Source organism: Falco punctatus (genome assembly GCF_963210335.1).
Source record: "Falco punctatus genome assembly, chromosome: 10".
NCBI classification, from domain to species: domain Eukaryota; kingdom Metazoa; phylum Chordata; class Aves; order Falconiformes; family Falconidae; genus Falco; species Falco punctatus.
Window position 1 is genome coordinate 1,975,945 of NC_137590.1, and position 5,219 is coordinate 1,981,163.

Consider the following 5,219-nt stretch of genomic DNA (forward strand, 5'->3'; position numbering starts at 1 on the left):
TACCATCACACACCACATTCAGATGATGCTGCAGACTTCACCTGGGAATCACTGAATTCACATGGACATAGCCCAGAGGTGCCCATGCTATTTACCTCATTCTTATTTTCTTAGAGGGGGAAAGAAAAAACTGGCATTATGTTCTCTATTCTAAAAACTCACTTATTTTGTTACCCAAAAAAATAATTGACAGCTGTGCAACTTCACTGGCAGTATACAAATGAATGTTCAGTAAAGGAAATACTCTGCTGCAGGTGCAGAAATGCTACGGAAACAGAGCTCAGCATCCTGCCATTCAGCTAGAGTGTCAGGGTAGAAGCAAAGTCTCAAAAGCCCTTATATCAGTTGGGGGACCTTCCCTGCACAGGCAAGGCCACCTCTTGCCTTGAGAACTTCTCCCCAGCACATCTTGCTCTATGTCGGTATTTGGTTTCATATTCTCAAGGCTTGCTCTTAAAAAAAATATCATTATTAGGTGCCAGAGTGCCAGATGCAGGATCCACCCGCTGCGACAACAGCGGCGGCAGCTCAGCAGGTCCCCCCTGAAGGGGGGTACATCCACCTCTAGGTCCGCTCAGGTTGGACACACAAGAGACCTCAGTAAGCAGAACAAACAGGATTGTTTGCGTTAAACAGTGTTATACAAGAGCCAAAAAGATGACTCACACTGCCCTTATAGCCTTTCCCTGGATATCCAGAACAGAGCCAGGCACAGCTACAGAAAGCAGTTGTCTCTCAGGGTGAGGCTAACTCCAGGGATACCTCCTCCTGCCCTGGCGGCACCGCTTCAGACACTGTTAGTAAGGCCAAAGCTGCTTGAAGATGGTTGTATTTTAAGACAAAAACTGTTCTCATTTTATTTAAGAAAAGGAACTCATTACAATACTCCCCGTTATTTCCCCTTTCTTAAAGAAGAAAGGGCCTCACTGGGAGCTTACAAACGCACAGATAGCAGGCGACGTACTTTTCCACGTATACACTTCAGCATCATTTCTTATGTCGTGCACACTATCCCCCATCTCAGGCACCACAGAAGCAGCTCCTCTTGTTTGCCTACAGCCTGGCAACAACAGGATACTATTTCTGATTTTTTTAAGCTGCAAGAAACAAGAGAAGTCATAAGAAAAACCTTTAGATTCACTATTTGCATGCATACTCGTCTCCACGCAAGCTGAGGATTTCCTATGACATGTAAAAGAAGAGTCTTTGGTCATTGTTACAAGCCTTCGCTTTGACATTTCCAGCATCTTAAATGCTAAACTAGATATAAGCAGATGTTAATTCTGCAGAACATGGTTCAGAGTCAATCTCTGCCCTGGCATCACCTCAGTTCTGCCTTCCGTAAAGCACATAGAATTAATTTTATATTGGAGATAGAGCCAGCAGACATCTGACCTTCTAATTAAATATACACTTTAAGGTAAGAACCACCATGTATTATTACTCACTTGAATTACACAGGTACACTAGGAATCATGGTAAAAATAAAAATAGACACTGTTCACATCACACCAAGGAAGGCAGCCGCATTCTTGTGCACAACAGCAAATTCAACTTAATCACAAATGACAACTTCTGAAAGCCTTTACTTTGGATTCATCCTTGGCATTTTTCTAGGCCAGCTTGAAAACAAAAGCTTTGTCTTCTTAAAATGCAGTTGCCTGAGGCACCTCTAAAAAAAGTGACATAACTCAGGTCTGAAAAATGCCTCCTGGGTTTCAGATTCTCTTAAGAGCCTCTTTACCATTCAGCTTGATTCAGATTACCCAGATCAGCACCAACTCTGCAGATTTAGCCTCGGCTACCAACACAGGTATAAAAAGCACACGTTTAGAATTTATTTTTTTTAAACTATATAATGAAAGCTCTACAGTTACATAAAAAAAAAAAAGACCTTGTTATTGATCTGAATGGTTCCTCCCTCCCTTTTCTCAGTAGGTTTATGACCACCCCAATGACAGTCCGGGCAGTTCCACTCTGTTTCACTTATTTCAGATTATTTTTTTTCCTAGGATGTTTTTCTCTCTGGGTGTTTTCAACCTTTCCCTTACAAACCACAAGCTGTGAAAAGAACAAGCAACCCATTTTGGAATGAAAACTTGGGCTGAAAAATTTGATCCTTGGTTCTTCTCCCCTCCACAACCCCTCCCCACCTCGGTAATCCCGCAGGCGATGCCTTTGTGCTTCTACCAGCACAGGAGCACAGCACCGCGCCAGCAAGGCAGCAACTTCGTGGGAGGGGGCAAGGAAGGAAAAGCTGCAGCTCTCTTCAAGACAGACACTGCTATTTCTAATACCTGTAATTAACATACTTGAGAACTCTACGGTACCTTTAGCATACCAAGGATTTAATATCCATAAACCATTTTCTTTGAATAGATGCAAGTTTACTTCTAGGTCTGAAAACTACTTATGCAGCCATCAATAAAGAACTCCAATCAAAGTAAGTTCTGTTGCTTTTATTGAATGATTTGGGACAAGGAACAGCTGAAAGCTCTCTTGGTGATATGAACGTTGTTAAAGTCTTATTTTCCTGAATGATCAAGTCCCATCACTTATTCCACATAAACAGTTCTCTGTCAAGAGCTTGAATCCTCTCTTTACAATCCCTAAATAAAACATCCTTCCAAAACTCATCGCTTATTATCGGCCTTTTCTAAAGAAAGTGGTTCTTAAGAAACCCATGTTCTGCTTTGCCATTCCCCTGAAATCCATCTACAACATGAACTTGAGAGAAGTAAAATACCAGCAGTCCTTCACGGGCACGGCATGGTAAAACATCCGCACCTCCTGAAGACAAGTATCACACACAGCAAGGGGAATGCCGCTCACCAAAAACAGGAGTCAGGAAAAGGCTTCCAGGAATGTGAGCGATAAACCTTGTCACAAATCGTCACTGAGGGTAGGCAGCCCATGGAGGATGCTACAGAGCCACAGTGCTGGGCTTAATTGGTGACAGAGGCTCCCCACCTCCCCGGTCACCCTTGAGGGTGAGGAGAGAGCAGCCCTTCCCTGCACACCGAGTCAGCACAGGCTGCTCACCCAGGGGCTCTGCCACTGGCCTTGCCTAAAAAACAAACTCCTTCCCTACTCTTAACGTCAGATGAAAATAATGCAAAGAGCCCGAATTGGAACAAAGGACAGGGCAAGTGCAAATGCCACCTGTCCCTCCTCGGCTGAGGAAGCGGAGCCGGAGTGGGAGCACCTGTAGAAGAGTGCAGGCACACTCCCCCCAGCAGGGATAACCCCGCGGTCCTGCGACACTGCCTGCACACGCCACCGCTCACCTGAAGTGACAGCCAGCGATGCCCAGAGCCAGGTGACAGGCTCAGCCTGGACACCAGGGTCCACCGCAAGCACCTGCCCGAGAGCTCGCCCAGCTCAGGGAGCGGGACCCGCAGCCGCTGTCCACACCAGCTCCCGCGGCAGCCCGGCGGGCTCTGGCACCAGCTATCCATCACCTCACGGCTTTCATTTCCAGCGGAAAGCCAACAATCCCTTCTTCCTATGAAATAAGAGCGTTACTTCGTTGTTTTTGTTTTTTTTCTCCTGGCCGCGAAAGTAGTAAGCTAAAGTCACCCGCGATGCTACTAACCTCAGTCCTTGCCAGAGCCCGAGCAGCAGAGGCGGCGGGGCGCAGAGCGGCGCTGGGATGCGGGGAAGCCCCGGTTGCCCGCAGCCCAGCCCCGGTTGCCCGCAGCCCAGCCCAGCTCGCTGCCCTCGCCCCCCGCCCGCCCAGGGCTGCCCCCTGCCACAAAGCGAACTGCAGAATCACGCGCTGAATCACAGGCGGGGAAACGAAGCTGCGCACCCGCACCGCTCTGCATGCAGGCGGCTATCCCAGCCCCCACGGCTCTACAGCCCCCCCCGGCCAGAGGCGCAGCCGAACGCGCCGCGGGGCGCAGGGGCAGCCGCGCGTCCCGGCCGGGGCGCAACCGGGAGCCCACGCATCGCCTCGACCCCGCAGGGGACCCGCCACCCCGCGGCTGCCGGCACCGACCGCGCTCAGAACGCCACCGAGCTGCCCTGCGGCGCTGGGGCGCCGCGCTGATGCGGGGGGTGCGGAACGGCTCCGCGGCTGGTGGGGGCGGGGGGCTCCCACCGCCCGCTCCTGCCAGGGGCCAAGGAACCGAGCACAGCCGCGGGCGGTCCGCGGGCACGGCCCCGCCCAGCCCCACGCCGGACCAGCGCCACGGGCGTCCCGGAGCCGCCGGTTCAAACGCCGGAGTACCCCATCCCGCGGGTGCCGGCACCTCCGCGCTTCCCTCCCGTTAAACAGGAGAAACGGGGGCGGGAAGCAACCCACGAAACCCCGCAAAACACAGGAGAAACAGTGAGGCGCAGGGAAAGGAGAAAAGTAAAGGGAAAAAAAAATAAAGGCGGCAATAACTCGTTGGCAACCAGCCGCCAGCGCAGCCCCCGGGACAGCACCTCCGGCCCGGGGGGCAGCCAGGGCGGGGGGGGGGACCCCGCCGCGGGGCAGCGGCCGGGAAGGAGCGGCGGCAGCACTCACCGAGCGGGACGGCGCCAAGGAGGACGGGGAGGGACGAGGCGCGGAGCAGCCCGCCCTCGCCCCGCGGGAGCCGCCAGCACAGTGCTGCGCGCCGCCCCGCCGCCCCGGCTCCTTCCCGCCGACCGTACCACGGCACGGCACCGCGCCGGGGGGGGGCGGGGGGGGGTACCGGGAGTGCTGAGGGTCGCTGCCCACCCCAGCGGGGCCGCCGCCCGTCCCCGGTGCCGCCGCGGCGGGGCCTGCCCGGCGGGGCTGCGCTGCGCTGATCCGCGCCGCCGGGCCTGGCCCGCAGGGAGCGCCGCCGCCCCGCGCCGCCCCGCACCCCCCCGACAGCCGGCGCGGTGGAAGAGTCCGCGGGAGCCGGGGGATCGGGGCCGGTACGGGCGGCGGGTCCCGGCCCCGCGGCTCGACCCCCGGCGCAGCCCGGGCCGCGCTCCCCCGGCGCCGCTCGCTCTTCGCCCCTGAGGCCGGGTGCCCGCAGCGGCGGCCGAGGCTGGGAGCCGCAGACCGCGTGTGTCCGCCCGCCCGCGCACCGGCCCCGGGCAGCCCGCGGGCACGCCGGGAGCTGGGCTGCGGCCCCGCCGCGCTTCCCCGGCGCCTGCCGTGCAGACCGACCCCTCAGCCCGGCTTCTCCGCCCGCTGTTCGCTTGCTCCTCGCGCTCCCCAGCAAGACAAACCCGATTCCCGCGGGACCAGATGTTCTTAC

General features: G+C 55.6%; 1 protein-coding gene across 3 annotated transcripts in view; it reads right to left on the minus strand.

The window, feature by feature from the left end:
• The window catches only part of RALY (RALY heterogeneous nuclear ribonucleoprotein), a 157,965-nt gene that overhangs the window by 120,585 nt on the left and 32,161 nt on the right, over positions 1–5,219 (minus strand). Inside the window, exon 1 of one of the 3 annotated variants that reach the window (XM_080405690.1) lies at positions 4,514–5,196. The exons of 1 other annotated variant lie outside the window; for it this stretch is intronic. The gene's annotated coding sequence lies outside the window, so the exon portion shown is untranslated. Of the gene's footprint in view, positions 1–3,595; positions 4,474–4,513; positions 5,197–5,219 lie in introns of those variants that run through there. One more of the 3 variants, XM_080405692.1, reaches the window with a different exon arrangement.